The sequence below is a fragment of the Malaclemys terrapin genome, chromosome 2 (assembly GCF_027887155.1).
Source record: "Malaclemys terrapin pileata isolate rMalTer1 chromosome 2, rMalTer1.hap1, whole genome shotgun sequence".
NCBI classification, from domain to species: domain Eukaryota; kingdom Metazoa; phylum Chordata; order Testudines; family Emydidae; genus Malaclemys; species Malaclemys terrapin.
In genome coordinates this window covers 219,512,096-219,535,236 of record NC_071506.1, presented here as the reverse complement: position 1 = coordinate 219,535,236, position 23,141 = coordinate 219,512,096, and the positions used below count along the sequence as shown (strand labels likewise).

At 42.2% G+C, this 23,141-nt stretch overlaps 2 long non-coding RNA genes across 2 annotated transcripts in view; one reads left to right on the top strand and one right to left on the bottom strand.

Annotated features, from left to right (window-relative positions):
* LOC128832115 (uncharacterized) overlaps positions 1–23,141 on the bottom strand; it is a 60,003-nt gene that overhangs the window by 4,669 nt on the left and 32,193 nt on the right. Inside the window, exon 2 of the long non-coding RNA XR_008443902.1 lies at positions 2,560–2,603. This is a non-coding gene — a long non-coding RNA (uncharacterized LOC128832115). The remainder of the gene's footprint in view (positions 1–2,559; positions 2,604–23,141) is intronic.
* The window catches only part of LOC128832114 (uncharacterized), a 211,923-nt gene continuing 205,748 nt past the window's right edge, over positions 16,967–23,141 (top strand). Inside the window, exon 1 of the long non-coding RNA XR_008443901.1 lies at positions 16,967–17,144. This is a non-coding gene — a long non-coding RNA (uncharacterized LOC128832114). The remainder of the gene's footprint in view (positions 17,145–23,141) is intronic.

Genomic DNA, 23,141 nt, shown 5'->3' with positions numbered 1-23,141 from the left:
CTTATGCTGAACAATCTGTTCCACCTTGCATTTAGCTGTGATGCTGAGAGTACTTTTCCCAGACCTGAAGAGGAGCTCTGTGTGGCTCAAAAGCTTGTCTCTCTCAGCAAAAGCAGTTCGTCCAATAAAAGGTATTATTTTATCCAACTTGTCTCACTTATTGTCTCACTGTCAAACAGATGACCTATAATTGCAAGGTTGCATTGTCATTCCCTGAACAATCCAATACTCTGTGCTTATGTAGTTAATTTAAAAAGAGAGTTTGTCATAACTATAAAGGGAAGGGTAACAGCCCTCCTAGGTACAATACTATAATCCCTCCTGGCCAGAGACACTAAAATCCTTTTACCTGTAAAGGGTTAAGAAGCTCAGGTAATCTGGCTGACACCTGACCCAAAGGACCAATAAGGGGACAAGATACTTTCAAATCTTGGTGGGGGAAGGCTTTTGTTTGTGCTCCTTGTTTTGGGGGTTGTTCGCTCTTGGGACTAAGAGGGACCAGACATCAATCCAGGCTCTCCAAATCTTTCTGAACAAGTCTCTCATATTTCAAACTTGTAAGTAACAGCCAGGCAAGGCATGTTAGTTTTATCTTTGTTTTCTCAACTTGTAAATGTACCTTTTATCTCTGTTTGCTGTAACTTTGAACCTAAGGCTAGAGGGGGTTCCTCTGGGCTCTTTAAGTTTGATTCCCCTGTAAAGTTATTTTCCATCCTGATTTTACTGAGATGATTTTTACCTTTCTTTCTTTAATTAAAAGCCTTCTTTTTAAGAACCTGATTGATTTTTCCTTGTTCTAAGATCCAAGGGGATTGATCTGGACTCACCAGGAATTGGTGGGGGGAAAGGGGGAGGGATGATTAATTCCTCCTTGTTTTAAGATCCAAGGGGTTTTGGATCAGTGTTCACCAGGGAATTGGTGGAGTCTCTCAAGGCTACCCAGGAAAGGGAGTTAGCACATTGGGAGTGGTGGCAGCAAAAGCAGATCTAAGCTGGTAGAGAAGCTTAGAGGTTTTCATGCAGGTCCCTACATCTGTATCCTAAAGTTCAGAGTGGGGAAGGAACCTTGACAGAGTTGAATTGGGAATGAGGTCAAATGGAAATTTTTGGATGGCCTGTGTATTGAATGTATTTGTAAAGATGGGTGGTAGCATCAACTGAACAATGTGTTTAGTGAAGAAGCCTGAATTCCTGGAAGCTGTTTCTCTAACTCATATGTAAACTGCAATAAAAGAGAGCTCTTTTTTGACACTCATTATATTAGTCATTTGGAATACACCATACAGTGTCTGTGTTACATTTTAAAAGAGTCATCTTCAAGTCCTCCCTCATCAGTTGTTCAGGATCTTGTCAGAAGCAATTATCTATTTCTTGTCAGCATCTCCAGTCTCTGTGGCAGTGAGGCATCCCTGTGCATAAAGCCACATCTCAGGGATGATGATGATGATAAATGATTCTCTTCCTTTGTTCTTGAAGTGGGACATTACTTTTCAGAAGCTGAAAGAAACTTAAAGCTGGAGTTTAGCCTGCTCTCAGTTGCTGCAGCCATAGCCTTCCAGTGTACGTGTGACTCCTGTCTCTCACTAACTTAATTACATAGGTACCTGAAAGGAATGTGCTCCAGGAGATAGATAGAGTTGGGCAGTGGGACTCTTGTTTTCTTTCCGGAACTGCCATTCACTTACTGTTTAACTTCAAGCAAGTCATTTAAACTTCTTTGTTCCAGTTTACTCATCTTAATAATGGGCCAGGTCTTCAGCTGGTGTAAATCTTACTCACTTTTCTGGGCTACTGTTGTTCCTGGTCTAGCATGTCACTGTAGGACCAATTGACTAGGGCTGGGGAGTGGGTGGAACTGTGGCTCCGCTCCCTTGTCCCATGCACCAGCCAGCACAGCTGAACCAGTAACGAGGAGGAAGTAAGCTATGCCAGGTACTGGTATCTCTGGTCAGCTCCTAGTGGACAAGCAGCCGCATCTCAAAAACCCTTCACTATACTTAGCACTGACTGCCTTGCCGGCAGTTTCAGAAGAGAGCCCCTGGTATGAGTGGCTTTGGAGAGTAAAATACCTTGTTCCTCTCCTAGAGGTGGTCCCTTCAGGTTGGTTTATGAAGCAATTGCCTATGTAACAGCTGGTCTGTCGATGCAAAGGGGACTTCACTTTTCAAGGCTCTCAAGCCTTTGAATTTCACAAGCATTGAATTGATTTTAAAAAATGATGCAATGTTTACCTGCCATTAAAAATAATATTAAATAAAGAATTAGTTCTAATTTCTTTCAACTGTGTATTAGCTCAGTTTATTAATGAATAGGGACAAACGTAGTTAAAAGCACTGAGACCAAAAATAAATCTCATTCTATTTCCATAATGAACAGAATTAACCACATATTTTCATTTGAATGCCCCATGATAGTATTTAGATAATCAAACGAACTCCTCTAACAAACTCAGTGATAAAATGCTTAGATGGAAAAAAACCAAAAGAACAACTAGGCAAAAATAGAGGTCCTCTTTGGGTGAGAATTCATCAAAGCTTGTTCCTTCAGTGATTTACGTACAACACAATCTGCCTGGTCCTCCTTTTCCTCCTCCTTCAGAGCATCTGTAGGAGAAATACAGATTTGTGAGGGTTCTACAGTAAACTCTCAATCTGACAAAGGAAAGCAAGGAATGATACAGGCCTGTATTTACTGTCAGCCTTTGTCTGAGAGTTAGAAGTCATGCCGTGCAGCTTTGAAGGAGAATTGCAGGGAAAATTCAGGTAAAAATGATTTATCTACACCCACAGACTAGTGTTTAAGTGTAGAAATGGTAAAATGATGAGGAACAAGAGTGTATGTAGCAGAACTGCCAGAACTGGATTTGTGTCCTTCCCCCCTTGAACACAAAGCAGGGAAAGTTCCATAATCCATCACTTTCTAGACAAGTTAGTCTCATCGTAAGCCATAGTTGTCAAAAGGGGCCAATAATTTTAGGTGCCTAACTTGAGACAACCTAAGGCTCTGTTTTTCCCCCAGAGGTGCTGAGTACCACAACTGCAGTGGAAGCCAATGCTAGCTGTGGGTGCTCAGTACCTCTGGAAATCTAGCTTTCTCAAGGACATCCAAAAACTGAGGCAAGTGAAATTAGCTGTTGTGAATATTTTGGCCATAGTCATTTTAATGCTGGCAGAGCAGGTGCCAGCTCATGCCAAGGTCTCCATGTCTCAAATGAACACTGACAAATACTGTCAAGGCTGCTTCCCCACTCTGAACTTTAGGGTACAAATGTGGGGGCCTGCATGAAAACTTCTAAGCTTAACTACCAGCTTAGATCTGGTCCGCTGCCACCATTCCCAAAGCTAATTCCCTTCCCTGGGAAGCCTTGAGAAACCTTTCACCAATTCCCTGGTGAATACAGATCCAAACCCCTTGGATCTTAAAACAAGGAGAAATTAACCATTCCCCTCCTTCCTCCCACCAACTGCTGGTGAATACAGTTCCAACCCCCCTGGGATCTTAAAACAAGGAGAAATTAACCATCCCCCCTTCTTCCTCCCACCAACTCCTGGTGGATCAAGATCCAAACCCCTTGGATCTTAAAACAAGGAGAAATTAACCATCCCCCCTCCTTCCTTTCACCAACTCCTGGTGAATACAGATCCAACCCCCTTGGATCTAAAAACAAGGAAAAATCAATCAGGTCCTTAAAAAGAAGGCTTTTAATTAAAGAAAAAAGGTAAAAATCATCTCTGTAAAATCAGTATGGAAAATAACTTTACAGGGTAATCAAACTTAAAGAGCTCAGAGGACCTCCCTCTAGCCTCAGGTTCAAAGTATAGCAAACAAAGATAAACACTCTAGTAAAAGGTACATTTACAAGTTGAGAAAACAAAGTAAAACTAAGACACCTTGCCTGGCTTTTTACTTACAAGTTTGAAATATGAGAGACTTGTTCAGAAAGGTTTGGAGAGCCTGGATTGATGTCTGGTCCCTTTCAGTCCCAAGAGCGAACAACCCCCAAAACAAAGAGCACAAACAAAAGCCTTCCCCACCCCCCAAGATTTGAAAGTATCTTGTCCCCTTATTGGTCCTTTGGGTCAGATGCCAGCCAGGTTACCTGAGCTTCTTAACCCTTTACAGGGAAAAGGATTTTGGAGTCTCTGGCCAGGAGGGATTTTATAGTACTGTACACAGGACAGCTGTTACACCCTTCCCTTTATAGTTATGACAAATACATAGCTGGAATCAGTCTTACTCACCTGTGTCTTAATATTGTTAAAATAGATATTAGAATTATTACAATGTGTTTAGAATTTAGACTTTATTGAATGCTTGTGAGTTGCTGCATGCATTAATCTCACAACATCTGTATCCCATTTTATAAGGCAAATCACCAGACAGGAAAGAGACATTAATTAGTGTAAAGGGCTGATCTTCAACAGAAGGTGTTATGCCCTTTGTGAAAGGAAAGGTCCATTAATACCAGATGGAATATTGTGGAATGTTGCAACTGGAATTTTCCCATGTATTGTCAACAAGAGTACAAGAGACTTTTGTTGTCCTGCTCTTCTCCCTGTGAAGATGAGTCATTCAAAAGGACTCCTCCCATCAGCTGAGTTTGCAGCTCAGAGCACGTGGCAGGAGGAGGATAAAGAACCCAAACAAAAGGAAATAGGTATCTCTATGCTGCTTGGACTCTGGGATGCAAAGTGTTTCTACACATAAGCAAGAGCTACCCAACTGCTTAAATTGCTTCAGACATACAGAGCTTGCTGATTATAGAAGCTTCTATTACCATTTGGAATTTAGGATTATAACTTATTAGTGTATATGTTTCCCTGCTTTAACCTTATAAATAACTCTCTAATTTCTTTTTCCTGTTTAATAAATCTTTATATAGTTCATTTAAAGGATTGGATACAAGCATTGTCTTTTGTGTGATATCTAAGGTGCAATTGACCTAGGGTAAGTGACTGGTCCTTTTGGACTGGGAGTAACCTGAATATTCCTATGATTCTTGGTGTCAGGGACCATCTGTCACAAAGGTACGCTCACCTGGGTGGCGAGATAGATTGGAGTACCCAAGGGGACTGTGTGTAACTCCATATTAAGGCAGTTAAAGTGCCTGAGGAGTTTATACTTGATAATTGGTTGGTGAAATCTAAGTATAGAACTCCCAACCAATTTGGGGTTTGTGCCCTGGTTCCTAACAGTCTGCCCTGAGGCTGGTACTCATGCTCTTGAGTCACTGTGGGCAGCATTACAATCATTATGGAAAACCCTAAGGTAGATTGTATTATGTTCTGTACTGAATACTAGCATCGTTATGGTGCACTCCCAGTAAAATCTCCAATTATATAAAGTGCATTACCTACTGCTTAAATATTTCCTTCTACTGCATACTGATTGACATTCCAGTTTAAATAATCCAAAATTGTGTGGAACTGCGGATTCTCTAATTGCCATAGGGGTTCTTATCTGACTGTCCTTCTGGCAGGGGCGGCTCTAGGCACCAGCAAAGCAAGCACGGTGCTTGAGGCAGCCAATTTGCAGGGGCGGCAGGGATCCAGCATGGGAGCTGAGAGGCAACAGGGGGCCCTGGGAGCTGTAGTTCCTTGGTTAGCTCCCTGCCTATAGAGCCAGCCCTGGAGCAGGGAAAGAACTACATTTCCCAGCATTGCCTTGGCCACTACCAACAGGAAAGAGAGGGAGGGAGTGAGGTAGCTGAGACCTCATGCGGCAGTGAATGGAGAACTGCACTGTGAGTAGGGATACCATATTTTAACATTAAAAAAATAGACACTCCACGGGAAGGGAGGGTAGCCCCACGCCCCACCCTGCCCCCATCCACTCCCTCCGACTGCCCCCCACAGAAACCCCAACCCATCCAACCCTCCTGCTCCCTGTCCCCTGATCACCCCCTCCCAGGACCCCTGCCCCTAACTGCCCCCCCAGGATCCTACCCCCTATCTAAGCCTGCCTTCTCCTTGTCCCCAACTGCCCCCTCCTGAGACACCCCCCCAACTTCCCCCCTAGGACCCCACCCCCTATCTGTCTCCCGATAAACCCCTGGGACTCCCATGCCTATACAACTGCTGCCTGTCCCCTGACTGCCCCCCCAACCCCTGACCCATCTAACCCCCCCTTCTCCCTGCCCCTGACTGCCCCCCCGAACCTCCGCCCCATCCAACCCCCCAGTCCCCTTACTGTGCCACTCAGACCAGCGTGTCTGGCTCCACGCAGCGCCAGACACACTGCTGCATACATGCTGCCATGCTCCCCTGCAGAGCCACAGCCCCCTTCCCCCAGCACCTGTCTTCCAGATTTGAACACCTCAAAATTCAGGAGTGCTCAAGCTCAGTTTGGGCAGCTGTTACTTCATTTCTCCCAAATCAAATATACTGATCCACTGTAACTTGCTGTAGAAAAAATAGGATAAAATTGAGCAAGAAATGCTTCCCAGTGGTTATTAGGACTGGAATTGCTATTTTCAACAGCCATTGCCTTTTTTGTTTGTTTGTTTGTTTAAAAGGAAGACAGTGATATTGCATTGGAAAATTCCCCATAGAAAGAAAGAGAGGAACAAAAGAATAATAAAGGCACCTAAACTTTTCTTCATTTATGTAGGACAGTCTTATAATATGCATCCAGATATCCTCCAGTCACACAAGCTGAAAATTGTTCCACTTTACTGCAGTTCTGTAACCATATGGGAACCAATCCTGTCTGTGTTCTGTGCACATCTAAAATTCCTGCTGAATGACCTGTCGCGGGAGCGAGTTACCAGTGACCCAGGGCTGGGGCGGCAGGAGGTGTGTGTATGGGGCAATGGTGGGGGGGAATGAGGGAGCCCAGAGCTGGGGCGGCAGGGGGTTTGGGTTGGGGGGAAGAGCCCAGAGCTGGGGCGGCAGGGGGTTTGGGTTGGGGGGGAGAGCCCAGGGCTGGGGCGGCAGGAGGTGTGTGTATGGGGCAATGGTGGGGGGGAATGAGGGAGCCCAGAGCTGGGGTGGCAGGGGGTTTGGGTTGGGGGGGAAGAGCCCAGGGCTGGGGCAGCAGGGGGGTCCTTCGAGAAGCCCAGGGCTGGGACAGGGGCAGCCAAAAATTTTTTTGTTTGGGGCGGCAAAAAAACCTAGAGCCGTCCCTGCCTTCCGGTGTAATATGGCATGCTATGGGAGATTATGTAGGGAGTTTCAAAAGTCCATTTATCCCCAGCACCATCATAGCATTATCAAAAAGGTTTTTACTTTCCCCCGTTTCATTGCCTTTAAGTATCCTTCCCAATCTTTGCTAAAAAAAATTTCTCAGGCAAGTTGATTTCTGCATGCCCTATAATCTCTACCATCCACAGAATGCAGCTGCTTGGTATCCACTGAGTACTACAGCAGCTTCCATATTTTTCCTTGTCTTGAACTAAAGATTTCAAACTTTTTATTTGATTGCAGCTGTTATTGCTTGAGTTATGTTTAATAAAAGTCATCTTTTGAATAATAATTGTCTTCTAACTTGGTATTACTTCATTAGACATGTTTGGAGGTATTCAGTTTTGAACAGTTTCTGAAAACTTGTCACCCAGTCAGTATGATATAGTTCTAGGGAGTGGCTTGGGGCTGAGGGAGAGGAGGCGGAGAGAGAGAGAGAGAGAATATAATTTAATTCCATGGCTTGATTTTGCCATCAAAAGATACAAGCAAGTCCTATGGTTTACAAGGGGACTCCCTTGTATTCCACTTGGGAAGAAGAAGGCATCTGGAATCAGTTTAATTTTCTACATATCTTTTATTTTACGAATGTGTTTCCAGGCCTAGAAGGTTAAAGATGAAAAGCGAGATTTACTGCTGACCTATACCCTGATCTACGTCTGTGGTAAATTTGGCCTGGAGTCTTCAGAAATTTTTCTTTGGTCGAACACCCTATTAAGTCAATAGTGAAATCAATGGAGTTACACCTGGGGTGAATGTAGCTCAGTGAGGTTACAAAAAAGTAAAATGTGCTTGTGTGTGTTAGGAAGAGAGTCTTTATTGACCTTACACATGACAGTAACTACAAAAATCATTGCAATGTAACTTGTAAACATTTCTATGTCCCGTGACATCCTAGCAAGTGAGGAGCATCCAGATCCCAAATATATTTTAGTTTGTTTGGTTTTTGAGTAGGGAACTTAAACATAGCCATCAAACAACTCACTCTACTCATTTCTACCATGCTGCCTATAGTGAACATTGTTGATTTGTATAAACATTTTTGTTGGTCTCCTTCCCTATCCTCTGTCAACTTGTTTGTCCTTAGATTGTGAGCTCCTTAGGACAGGGACTGCCCTTCTCAAAAATCTGGAAAGTGCTTAGCACATTGTAAATAAATAATAAATAATAATAATTGTCCATGGTGAAGCCCCTAATGAATTGACAGGATAAACAGGCTTAGCACAGTTGGATTGTTACATTTGTCACTTAGGTCTGAATGGAGCCATTTCTCTGTTATGTTTATGCACACAAAAGTCCAGGGGTGTCTGATAGAGCCATGTGAATCCTAAGGCACATGGTTTGGTCGGTTTCTATTGGATCAATCCCTGCTGGTTCTCAGAAGTGGTTGCATTTCAGTGCTGGCTGAACTGATCCATGCAGTTTTTAAAATCTGCTTGAAAGTTTTTAGGGCAATCTCTGGATGAAAGACACTAAGCTAAATGTCAGTTATAATTGCTACTTATAATCATTTTAAATGTACAGTAATTTTCTGTCACATCTCTTTAATATTAGGGACACATGGAACTACACTGCAAATTACCCTACCCATCAGTGATGTTCCAAGGATAATTTCTCATCAATGAGTGATGTTCCAAGGATAATTTCTCATCAATGAACTGTTCATGAATAATTTCTTAAATGTATTAGACACTCTGGCATTTATGTCTTTCACTTTCCAGCTACCTCCTTGTTTTCCTTTAAACTCTTTGGGGGCAGGCTCTGTTATTGTCTGAGTGTTTACAAGGTGTGCACACAATCGGGCCCAGGACGATTGAGTCCCCTAGATGCTACAGTAATATAAGTGTTGGTACCTTTTAAAACATGTCAGAGTAATGATGTACTGTAGCATGTCATTCCAACTCAAGAATATTTTTTTCAGTCCTCTAAAGTTTTAGTCTAGAAGATTAGCTGGTAGTACTTATATTACTCCCCCCCAGTATACGTGCATGCTGTTTAATCATCAAATTTGTAGAAGCTGCAATTCAGTTAATGCTTCCATCTTCCCTTGCCTAAGAAAAGAAGATTTTAGTGGACCAGAAGCTTAGGTGGTGCCAACAGAGTTATGCTGCTTTATATCAGCTGGAAATCTGTCCCAGAGATGAACTTCATAAGAGTCTTAAAACTTTACAAATTTTGCCTAAGAATTACATCTGCAGAGGAATGTATTTTCTGTGGAAAGGTCTGCCCTATGCAGTAAAATCCTATTATAATAGGGCCATATTCTGAATTCATTAACACCAATGAAAATCCAGTGTAACTCCATTGATGTTGGTGGAGTTACTTTGGATTCTTATTAGTGTAACTGAGCTCAAAATATGGCCCACGATCTTTACTGTCAACAGTTCACTTTCTTACTAGACAAATGCATTTTAGTCGATGTGTTTGCCCTTTTCTCTACTGTCTCGCTGACAGGTAGATACTGTAGTTACTTTCAAGTACCCCAAGTCCCAGCGGACAGAATAACAGGGCTGATCATTGCAACAAGCTTTCTATTGACTGCTGGACCAGTCTGAGTTTAAGCTGCCATCCATCTCCTAGTCCTTTCTAGCTTCCAGCATGTCATTTGGCATTAGCCCTCCTACTCAATTGAACTAATCTGGACAACACTGGCCTCCTGCCAGCTCTGTACTTCATCATTAGCTCCTCTACTAGAATCTCATTTTTTTTTTGTGGGTATCCATTTTATTCTGCCTCAACCTCTTCCATTTAAAACTCTTCAATCTTCTAAGCAATAACCTTTTAATCTGCATGCTATAATATTTGTTTAAGAATTTATGGTTTCTCCATTCCTCTTCCTCTCCCTTCTTATATGTGAATTGTCACATTAGCTTGCTTATAAGAATAGTTTGCAAATATTCAGTGGAAGGTGACTTATCTTGGTCCTTTCCTCTTCTAGGGAAAAAAAGAATACGCCTTTAATGAACTTGCTGCTAAAGTAGATTAGCCATTTTCAGGTGACAAGATTGATGATGCTATCAACGTTAAGTCACTAGGTTTGAATTCCTCATTGTGTAAATCCAATGAAATAACCACTATTAAAGCTCCTGTCTATCCATCTCAGTGTTGTCTTTTTAGTGTCCTGTCCAAAATGAAAATTGAAAAAAGAGAGATGCCTACTTTTCAAACTGTGGTACTTTCGGCTGCTTACATTTTCCAGCTTTGGATGTTTGGATGACTGGTTTGGAGAACACAGAACACCTAATTACCACAGGATATAATCTAGGTTTGTAAATCAAACAATTGACCTATGGTGACCATAGGTCCCATGGAGAGGAATTTATTTTCTGAAATCTGGTTCTACTCCATTTAAAAATTAATGCTTAGTTTTAAAATTATTCTCATTATTATGACATTCTAGGGTGGCAGTCACTTGACTATTTTGCAAGAAGAACAGGAGTACTTGTGGCACCTTAGAGACTAACAAATTTATTAGAGCATAAGCATAATTTGTTAGTCTCTAAGGTGCCACAAGTACTCCTGTTCTTTTTGCGGATACAGACTAACACGGCTGCTACTCTGAAACTTGACTATTTTGGCATCATTTTAAGAATTTAAAGGAATCAGATTATTTTCTCCTTTCCTCCTCACCAGATTATTATGGTTTACTTCTGACAAGTTACCACGTCTACTTGCAGGAGCCGCAAAGCCAGGGCAATGTCAAACCTCATTTGTGTGCTAGGAGAATTGCCCAAAGTGGTGAGCTATGTGATGCACCTAGAAGGTCATAGGACTTGGATTCCATCTGATCTTTTGGGGGCAATGAGATCCAGCACCAAGGATGCTGTGCTAGTCTCTGGCCCCAAAACGTGTATGTTTAGATAGTCCTGGGCTTCATCAGAAGTAATTTCCCTATTGAGTGAAGCTGATCTATAACTTAGTGTGGGCTGAGAAGTCAGTATCTGAGTTAGCCAGGTTCCAGGCAACCATTTGTTGGTTTATCAGTGAAAAACAATAGCTTGGATACGGAATTTAACAGGGGAGAGCAGAACAATCCTGAGGGTTATTTTGTCTTTCTCAGCATTTCTTCCCTCCCCAGCTGCCCCTCCCCCCCCCTTTTTTTTTTGCCATGCTACTACTACCCTGTTTCCCCGAAAATAAGACAGTGTCTTATATTAATTTTTGCTCCCAAAGATGCGCTAGGTCTTATTTTCAGGGGATGTCTTATTTTTCAGAAATGAAAAATGCCTTATTATCGGTGGATGCCTTATTATCGGGGAGGTCTTATTATTGGGGGGATGCCTTATATTACAACGAGAGGCAAAACTGTAAGTAGGCCTTATTTTCGGAGGATGTCTTATTTTCGGGGAAACAGGGTAGGAGAGGATGCCTGAAAGGAGATTGGAGTGGAAAGCTAGCCAAAGAAAATGAGCGTTGAAGACAATAGGAAGAGACTGAGGGTATGTCTGCACTACGAAATTAGGCTGAATTTATAGAAGTCGTTTTTTATAAATCATTTTTATACAGTTGATTGTGTGTGTCCCCACACAAAATGCTCTAAATTCATTAAGTTGGCGGACTGCGTCCACAGTACCGAGGTTAGCATCGACTTCAAGAGCGTTGTACTGTGGGTAGCTGTGGGTAGCTATCCCACATTTCCCGCAGTCTTCGCCGCCCATTGGAATTCTGGGTTGAGATCCCAATGCCTGATGGGGCAAAAACAGTGTCGTGGGTGATTCTGAGTACATGTTGTCAGGCCCCCACTCCCTTTCTCCCTCCCTCCGTGAAAGAAACAGCAGACAATTGTTTCACGCCTTTTTCCAGCCCAGACGCCATAGCATTGGGATCATGGAGCCTGTTCAGATCACCATGGCAATTATGAGCACTATAAGCACCATGCGCATTATCTTGGAGTATATGCAGAACTAGAACCTGCCAAAGCAAAACCAGGCGAGGAGGCGACGGCAGCGTGGTGACAAGAGTGATGAGGAAATAGTCATGGACATAGACTTCTCACAAAGTACGGGCCCAGGCAATGTGCACATCATGGTGTTAATGGGGCAGGTTCATGCCGTGGAACGCCGATTCTGGGCCTGGGAAACAAGCACAGACTGGTGGGACCGCATAGTGTTGCAGGTGTGGGACAATTCCCACTGGCTGCGAAACTTTCGCATGCATAAGGGAACTTTCATGGAACTTTGTAACTTGCTTTCCCCTGCCCTGAAGTGCCAGAATACCAAGATGAGAGCAGCCCTCACAGTTGAGAAGTGAGTGGCAATAGCCCTGTGGAAGCTTGCAATGCCAGACAGCTACCGGTCAGTCGGGCATCAATTTGGAGTGGGCAAATCTACTGTGGGGGTTGCTGTGATCCAAGTAGCCAAAGCAATCAAAAAGCTGCTGCTATCAAGGGTAGTAACTCTGGGAAATGTGCAGGTCATAGTGGATGGCTTTGCTGCAATGGGATTCCCTAACTGTGGTGGGGCAATAGACGGAACCCATATCCCTATCTTGGCACCGGAGCACCAAGCCAGTGAGTACATAAACTGAAAGAGGTACTTTTCAATGCTGCTGCAAGCACTGGTGGATCACAGAGGACATTTCACCAACGTCAATGTGGGATGGCTGGGAAAGGTACATGACGCTCGCGTCTTCAGGAACTCTGGTCTGTTTCAAAAGCTGCAGGAAGGGACTTTCTTCCCAGACCAGAAAATAAATGTTGGGGATGTTGAAATGCCTATAGTTATCCTTGGGGATCCAGCCTACCCCTTAATGTCATGGCTCATGAAGCCATACAGAGGCAACCTGGACAGTAGTCAGGAGCTGTTCAACTATAGGCTGAGCAAGTGCAGAATGGTGGTAGAATGTGCATTGGGACATTTAAAAGTGCGCTGGCGCAGTTTACTGACTCAGATAGACCTCAGCGAAACCAATATTCCCATTGTTATTACTGCTTGCTGTGCGCTCCACAATATCTGTGAGAGTAAGGGGGAGACATTTATGGTGGGGTGGGAGGTTGAGGCAAATCGTCTGGCTGCTGATTACATGCAGCCAGACACCAGGCGGGTTAGAAGAGCACAGCAGGGTGCAGTGTGCATTAGAGAAGCTTTGAAAACCAGTTTCATGACTGGCCAGACTACGGTGTGAAAGTTCTGTTTGTTTCTCCTTGCTGAACCCCCCCCATTGGTTCACTCTACTTCCCTGTAAGCTAGTCACCTTCCCCTCCCCCCTCGATCACCTCTTGCAGAGGCAATAAAGTCATTGTTACTTCACATTCATGCATTCTTTATTAATTCATCACACAAATAAGGGGATAAATGCCAAGGTAGCCCGGGAGGGGTTGGGGAGGAGGGAAGCGCCGGGTGGGGTGGGGAAGGAGTGCTGTAGTAGTGCTTTTCCTCTAACGGCCCAATCCTGTATTCCTAATCTGGGCACCCAAGTTATGTCAGTCACCTCAGTGACCATGGGTTTCACTCAGAGGCTGTAATTAATGTAATTTTATTCCATTAGCATTGACTCTTCCCCTTTTCGGTGTCACTTACCTGAAGAGCTTTTTTATGTGTGAGATTATAGACCCTTTTTTCTTTATACCTGGATAAGGAAAGGGCTGAGTTGGTCAGGGCTTTGGGTTTCTTTGGGGAATCACAGGGATGGGAATAAGTTGAGTTTAATTTTTCTTGCTGACTGGTTCTTTCGTGTTGGGTGAGGCCTGCTCCTATTTTGTTGTTATAGGTGTGGATGGTGGCTGGGATTTTGAAAGCAGCCTAAGGGAATTGGATGCCCAAATCACACTGAACTTCAGTGGCATTTAGGCAACCTCCCTCCCTTGTGCTCCTCTGAAAAGCCCAATCTGTATTTTTAATAGATGCCTATTTTTAAAAGAGATTTTGGCAAATCCTATTGAAAGTCAACAGGGCTTAGCCTCCTAAGTTTCTTAGGTGCTTTTCAAAAATGTACTCATGGTGCCTAGAGCCTCGTATGGGCATCTTCTATGATGAAAAATCAAAAATAAATACAATTAGGACCAAATGATGTCTTCCTTGGTGCCAGTGGACTGGGGTACAGAAGGTGGAGAGATTCCCTTTCCTTCCTCCTCCGTGATCTCATACAGGAGATAGCTCGAATCTGGCTCTCTGCAAAGGGTGCTTGTGTCTCTGTGTGATGGAAGATGTGAATGGTCCAAAGGGTGTATGTTTGGGCCAAAACCTTGCTCTCCTGAGCACTGAACAGTGCTTGGATTGCTACACAAGGAGGTGGGGGAACAGATGCTATACTATTTCAAAAGCTGCAGCAGGACGTGCCACTGACCATGTTTCCTTGCATTGCTTGGGGCAGTATGCCTGCTTCACAGCCCCCAGAGTTTGCATAATTCAACTCCTTTTCCATCCCCGTCTCAGTTTGAGCTGTGCCAGGGCCTTAATTTTGCCCTTGATATAATTTTGCAGGTTGGAAAATCTGGGTGCATTCTTACAGGCCAGCCTGATAATCAGATGCTAATTTGGAGGGTCTGATTAAAGTGATAAAGGGATAAAGTGAGAAGTTAGCCTGTTAACATTCAGATCTCCTGCAACATTCAGGTATCCAGGGCTAAATGCTACAATTCCCCATGTCAAAATCATGGTATGTCAAGTCCAATACCATGGCAGTTTCTTTGTGCTGAGTATGTGCTGTGTGTTCTAGTTTCAGAGTGTACTAAACTGCTGGATGTGAACCGGAGAACGGTATAAGTTAAAAGATGCACAGTGGACTTATACAATTCTTGCTGTATTTTAAGGCAGCTCAGTCGGTGGCAGTGACCTAGTTATATTTTTGCTGGCAGGAAGGATGACCATTTCTTTGTATGTCACAGCAAGTGATGCTTTTGTAAAAGATTTCAGCCATGTTATTCAAGTAAAACTATTTGCTTCTGCTTAAATCTAAACAGATTGTTTTTTATCAGAGCAAGCGGCTATTGGCTACTTTTGCTCAATATACCGTTGGAGTCATGAAAGTTTTGATAGGATTCCTAACCATCTCAGCGACAGCACAGGCAAACTTTCCCCCTGTGTCAACAACACTAAGACAAAAGGTTTATCCTAAGTCTGCTCTTCTCCTACATGTATTGTGTAGAATGCTAAAATGAGGTCAGGCCTAGGACTTTAGAGCTTTTCTTATGGTGGGACTGAGCAAGCCTCAGGGTATGTCTACATGCAATGTAACTCCGGGCTCAGGCTCAAACCTAGCCCCCCTTCCATCCGCACACAAATCACACTGACCCAGGGTCCCAGTATCCTGCAGAGTCTGAGCCCAGCTCAAAACTTGACCAAGGGTTTGAGCCCTTATGTACTATCTTGGATGATATGGAGACAGATATCACAGTGTGAAATTGAAAGAAATCGTAAATTAAAGACACAAGGTGCTACAACTGACTAGACAGGTTATGTTGTACCACAGGGGTACTTCAAGCTTTTCATTCTGCAGACTACTTTATGAGAGAGAAAGGAGGAGAGAGCGGAGCAGCTCTCCTCCCAAGTACCCCAATTCCCTGTTGTTTGATTCTCAAAATATTTCATTCTGCAGACTGTCAAGAAGGGCTCCATGGACCATGGTTTAGAATCACAAGTGTGCAGTGAGTCTACCTCTGATGACTGCAAAAAGGGAGAAGATAATACAGTTCAAAGATTCTTCTAGCCTACGGGCCGTATTTGTAAACAGATCCATGTGCAGGGCAGACCCTTGCAATAGGACTCCATGCGGAAGTAAGGATCCACAAGAGTGGATCTGTTTGCAGGAGCGGGCCCTAAATTACTACAGGATGTGTGGCGTGTGGGAGTCAGGGCAACATTGTAGGCCTATTGAAAACCAGTGCTAAAAATGTAGTTAAAACCTAGGGAATGTCTCAGGCCCCATGTTCTGCCAGCTTCTACCTTCCAGGTTGGTGGACGAGTCCAGGCCGGTGAGGAAGAAAAGCTTTCATTTTTGGATATCCTATATTTCAGTAGGCACAGTACTAGGATCTTTTTAAGGAAGGTTCATAAATCGTGAATTATTTATATTGAATTTGATTTTCCACTTTCCTTCATAACAATATTTTATCCTTAATTAACAACTGAGATTGAATTTGAAGGGTAAGGATTTATGTCTCTCATCAATCTCCCCCACTTTTAGGAAGGTAGTAATTTGCTCCAGATCCTGAGTTTTATCCACAAGCCCATTTACTAAATTAGACATGTGACCTGATTTTCAAAAGTGTCCAGCACCAACAGTTCCCCTTGTTCTGCTGGGCATAGGTCACTTTTGAAAATCTGGCCACGTACAGAGCTGCTTTAACGGGAGCTGAGCACTTTTGAAAATCTGGCCAATAGAATCTAGCTTTAGTTCCAGATGGTGCAAAGCAGCAGTTTTCAGAGTTCCAGTAAATGTCAGAACAGGTCAACGGACTCAAAACATCAGAGAGGATAGGTTGCATGTGAGAATGGTGTGGATTTTTCTTGGATAATTATGAATTGTTATATTTGAAACTCCTCCTTAGTCCTGGATGTCAGAAGAAAAATCCAGAGAGGTTACATAATTCTATGAAGGAGGATGTTGTGTTAAACATAATCTAATATGGTCTGCCTAGGGCTAGGAGTACTTGACCAACTTGAGTCATTCTTCCTCTAGCTATTGTGAGGCATTTTTCATAGTGGGGGTTGGGAGAGAGGAAGAATGCCAGCTAACAATAAACAATGCCGAAAGGAAAGGGAGAGAATATCCTTCCTCCCTCCCTCTATCCTCCAGTTCCTATGAGTGAGAGAGGCTGCCGAAATACTGTTCTTTCTGATCTCCCCTTCGAGAAAACAAACACACAATAAAGAGAAATCTCACTCTTTCAGTATCCAATGGGAGAAAGCCAAGGTTTCTAATGGGGACTACTTCAGGAGAATATATCTTAGAAGTAAAGAAAAAAAATGGAAGCTTCTTAAACAAAAATCCCCAAGCCTTAAATTACATCAGAGATAACAAAAGGTATGTAGAGCCATCAAGGAGTGTAATGTGACTTAAATGTTGATAGATGTTTCACATTTCTTCTGAAAGACCTGGACCATACTGGCTTCTAGTACCGGCCCTCCACAGTTTTGATACTGTTGGTGAGACAGCCTTGGCCTCTGCAGCTGCTGCCATCTACTAGTATTTTTATTCCTCTACTTTTCCACCTCACTGATTCTCTATCTTGTTTAAAAATGTCAGCTGAAAACACATCTTTTTCTTCATTGTCTATACCACTTAATTCATCTCTATTTCTATCTCTGCTGCTATTTATTATTTAGCACTATAATTCTGTATTTTAACTCTCAAAAGTGTTTTGGGATTTGGTTTGTATGAAAGAGAAGTTATACCAACGAAGAGTGTAGTACATTATGGTTGTTTTGATTAACGTTCTCTAGAAAATAGCACTGCACAATAACAGCATACAAATTCATCAGCTCCAAGCTTTATAGAGCACTTCTCAGTACAGATTTATTGGCAACATATCTACAAGGAACTAGAACTATTTAGGCTTCTTTCTTTTTTTCAGCAAACAAGGCTTTTTTATCTCCTGGGGCAAGCCCTCATAAATGGTAAATGTATTTGGGGCCCTCTATACGTCTGTCTCTTTCCATATTACAGTAACTCTCATTTCTACATCTGTAAAAATTCCTACATCTGTAAAAAAAATCCTGTCGTCTTTTTTTCTGCTGTTGCTATTATCTTTGGTGCAGGGATATTTTAATTCCAGGTAGAGAAGGAATCTGTTGATGGGATGAATTACAGCTCTTTGCAGCAGGTCCTCACTAGCAGTTCATTTAAACGCCTCCAGTAGGGCTGTTTGACTTCTGTGTGTGTTTGTGCTGTTTTCCTACAGCAGACACCATGCAGGGTGCCTGGAGATGGGAACTGTTGGCAACCAATTTTTAAGGCAATTGCGAGTATACACATGTGGAAAGGGCATCTTTCTGGGGCGATTAAAGGTAGCAAAGACATCCTATCATAATTAATATAATAATCAACCACTTGTGTTCCCTTAGAAAAAGGCAGGAGCTTTCTGAAGCACAGAACTTACTTCTTTTTCCTATTCTTACCACCTTGCCTTTTTTCTTTGGGTAGCAACTCTCCACTGGAGGGAATGATATTTTCTAGGGTCCACATGTACACTTTCTGGTGTATGCTGTTGTTGACTTTTTGAGATAATTAATGTAATTATTTTTTGTACACAGTCGTTTATGCTGCCAGAATGTACATCCTCTTCCTTTCTGTTCAGCTGTGCCATTGTAACTGGATAAAACCTTGTGCAATGGGGTTAGCTAAAAAATTGCTAACAGCTCCTGAAGGTCTTGCAGGGTTTTACTGTACTAGCTGGCTCTAGGCAAAAACAGTGCATTGTAACAGAGAACTATAAAGCTAAATACCTCCACTCAGGATTCAGGTGTGCCTTCAGATTCATAATATGCCCACATTTATGGTGCTACTATTTCTGAGCCTACTAGTCTTGTAGAGCTGGGTGATATTTCTTGTCTGAAACATTTTTCATCAAAAAATGCAGATTTGAGTTAACCAACACATTTTGTGGCGTCCTGTCAAATTAGGGTGACCAGATAGCAAATGTGAAAAATTGGGACGGGGGTGAGGGGATAACACTACTCTACAGCCAAAATGCTTCTGAAATAAATGTAGTCAAACTTTACTAATTCTGGGTCACTGAGAACGAAAATGATGCTTAAAATTGTTGATTGGCTCTAGTTTTCAAGATATGCTATTGGGTCAGTATATACGACCCTTGACTTGGGAATGATGGAGGATAAGTGAGTTATAAAGGGAAGGGATCTCAATTTAAACCAGAAATGACTAAAATACATCTTTGACTGGATCTATGACTAAATCTATGACTGGGTTTGGACAGTACTTGCTTCTTAGGCAAAACAATGAATGATGCAATCTGAAGCTGGTATTGCGTCATACATGATATGAATTGCATCATGTTATTCCTAGAAGTCATGGATGATGCAATCATAACGAAGCTTACATCACTCTGCTGAACAAATTGCCCCATATCAGCTCTAGAAATCATACAGTGCTCTCTTATTTGTCAGTGTTTGATTTTGCAAAGGGACACATTTCTGTTTAGCCAAAGTGAGCAGAGATGCCTCGTACTTGTGTGAACAGTGCAGATAACTTCTGCTATGTTTGTGGTGAAGTGACTTTTGCATCACAAAAGCGCAGTATAACCACTATGGTTAAGAAAACCTATCACCTTTATTTTGGCTCCAAAATTGGAGATCAGGACAAGAGGTGGGTCCCACACATATGCTGCAACACTTGTGCAACAAATCTTCGCCAGTGGTTGAACAGGAAAAGGAAATCTATGCCTTTTGCAGTGCAATTGTTACTTCTGCATGGTGCCTCCAGTTGGGAAAGGTGTGTCAAAGAAGAAAAAGTGGACTGTGCATTATCCAAACATTCCATCAGCTATACGCCCAGTACCCCACGGAGAAGGACTACCGGTTCCTGATGCACCAGAATCATTCTCACTTGAGTCAGACAAGGAAGAGGAAGAGGATGAAACTTCTGGTCCTGAACCATCAATGTCACAGGACCCACATTTTCTCCCATCCTCCTCCTCTGAACCACACCTCATAACACAAGGTGAACTGAATGACCTTGTCAGGGATTTGGAACTACCCAAGAGTAAGGCAGAGCTGTTGGGCTCCAGACTACAGCAGTGCAATCTCCTGGCAGGTGATGTTAGGGTTTCCATGTTCCATGACCGTCAAAAGGATCTTGTCCCATTCTTCTTCATGGAAGGTGATCTTGTAGCCTGCAACAACATCGATGGTGTGATGGCAGCCCTCAACATCGTTCACGATCCAGATGAGTGGAGACTGTTCATTGATTCATTGAAGACGAGTCTTAAAGCTGTTTTACTGCATAATGGCAATGTTTTGCCATCAATTGCAGTTGGTCATGCAGTCCATATGAAGGAAACCTATGACAACATGAAACAACTTTTGAGGTGCATAAACTATGACCAACATCAGTGGCAGCTTTGTGGCGATTTGAAGGTTCTTGCTCTCTTGCTTGCTCTGCAGACTGGATACACATAGTACTGCTGTTTTCTCTGCGAATGAGATAGTCGTGCAAGAGATTCCCACTACATCAAGAAAGATTGGCCACTCCGACAGTCATTGGAGCCTGGGAGGAAAAGTGTTCAGCATCCACCACTTGTTGAATCAAGGAAGATTTTGTTACCACCCTTACACATCAAGCTGGGTCTGATGAAGAACTTTGTCAAGGCCATTGACAAAACACAAGCAGCTTTCAAGTACCTCCGTGGAAAATTTCCAAGATTAAGTGAAGTTAAGATAAAGGAAGGTGTCTTTGTTGGTCCTCAGATTCGTGAACTTCTTCGAGATGATGCATTTGACCATGCACTGCGTGACAAGGAAAAGACGGCATGGAAAGCCTTCCACTTAGTGGCAATAAATTTTCTCGGAAACAACAAGGCAGACAACTACAGGTTGTTGGTGGAAAATCTCCTCAAGGCATACAAAAGCCTTGGTTGCAACATGTCACTAAAGATACATTTTTTGCACTCTCATCTAGATTTTTTTCTGAACTGCGGAGCAGTGAGCGACGAGCACGGTGAGCGATTTCACCAGGACATTGCAACAATGGAGAAACGCTATCAGGGCAAATGGAGCCCATCAATGCTTGCAGACTATTGCTGGACAGTGACAAGAGATGCTCCATTTAATGAATACAAGAGACAAGCCAAGAAGCGCTGAGTAGACACTGAATAGGACTAAACTATGTACATAATAGTTTTTTGCCTTTTGTTTCATAAAAAAATTATTTATATAACCCTTTTGCTGATTTTTAAAGTGTTACATAAACAGGACAGGTGAAATATTATCATGTAAAGCAACCATAAACACATGCAAAGACCTAGGTTTACAATTTATGATTAAACTCTACTATCTACACAATATACATAGACATAAAATGTAAAAACTTAAATATCTTAGAAACAGTAGCCAATCAGTTGTTTTAATTGTCATCTTTGAATTCAGCACATCAAAATACATAATAAATAGCACATTTTATCTCTGAAGCAGATGACTTCTCAAAAATTGTGGACCAGTGTAATAGGAGCCTATATAAGAAAAAGACCCAAAAATTGGGACTGTCCCTATAAAATCGGGACATCTGGTCACCCTATGTCAAATTCACCCAATTGTTTCAGTTATTTTTATTAGAACAATCAATGCATTTTGTGTTGACATTTTTGAAGAGAGATGTTTTGATTTTTTTTCAATTTGAAATTATTTTTGTTTAGAAATTTGTCAATTTAATTAAAAAAAAAAAAGCTAACTGCCCCGCCCGAAAACAAAATCAAATGTTTTGTTCAAACCTGAAATCATTCTTTATTTTTTTCAGATCAACTAACAACCCAAAAAATCAGTAATCTGCACTGCTGTAGTCAAGGAGTTATTTTAAATCTTCGTTTTAAATCCTGCATCCTAATTCATCTGATTTGATATCTATCGTCCTTCTCTGTCATTGTTTATGAGCTAACATTATTGGCTCCTCCTAAATCTTCTCTGTAGCTTATTTACTTGGAACATGAAATCTTTAATTTTTAATATGGCACTGTGACTTGTGAAATCTAATGATCTCAGCATGCTGTGCTCAGTCCTTGGTACATCTGGAGCATGGCATGCTGGGACCTGTAATCTCCACAGGCCATTCCACCACATTGAAGGCAAAGATGCCTTGCAATTTCTTCTGTATAGTGCAAATTAGGTGCACCTTTCAGGCTCCTGTCAAGCTGTCAATGTAGCATCTTAAACTGGATAAAGTGTAGATGCCCTGTTCTATGTTTTATTCTTATATTGTCTATCTAGCATACTCTATCTCGGAGTATATTTCGTGAAACCTATACTGTAAGTATATGTTATTATTTCCATTACAGTAATGTCCAGAGGCCTTGATATGACATGGGCCCATTGTGCTAGGTGCAGTACAAACACATTTACAACACACATGAAAAATAATAATGCTATTGCAGATGAGCCTCAGCTACAAAATTCACATCTGGATCCAATTTTTGAACTCCCCCAAATTTGTATTAGTGTTCAGTTTGGTCCATTAGAAAGATAGGGTCATCAGTGATATTTAGATCTAGATCCTAAACCTGACTATTCCTCCTCTCAAGTGCTCCCTCACTCCTACCCCACCCCCTCACCAGAAAAAAGGTGGAGGGTGTTCAGATCCAGGATTTTGGTTCAGACTAATCTCTAACAAATACCTTTGAAAGTAAACTGTGCTGGTTAGCCAGAGAATATATGCTGTGAGAATGTTATATTGCTCTATAACTCTGGTGTAAATCTGAAGTAATGCTGTTACCCTTGGTATTACTTAACCTTTATACCATTGTAAGCAAGAGCAGACTTTGGCTCCCTGTTCGTAACATTTGCTTCTTATCTTAAAGGGGTAGATGGACCTGGATAATTAGGAGTTCTGAATATAAGTACTTGCAGGATTCCAAGCAGAAATATGTATGGCCAAATTCTTGAGTGTGATGCTCAAAATTTCCTCCTATTACTAAATGATAAGAAAGACAGCAACGTAAGTAAGATAGCTGAAGCAGCATTGTCCAGTGGCTAGGAAACTGGACCAAGACACAAGGGACCTGCAAGCTAATCCCAGCTCTGACCTGCTGAATGACTGTAAGCAAATCACGTTCTTTTTCTGTGCTTCTGTTTCCTCACCTGTCTTGTCTATTTAGATTGTAAGCTCTTCAGAGCAGGGACTCGCCTTACTATGTGTTTATACAGCACCTAGCACAATGGGGTCATGATGTCAGTTGGGGCCTGTAGACACTATTGTAGTAGTAGTAATAATAATAACAATAAAGGGTCTTAATACATGGTGTGCTAGCCCTTTAAGGGAGGCTAAAGGCCCAGAACAGCCTGTTCTTCTTTGAAT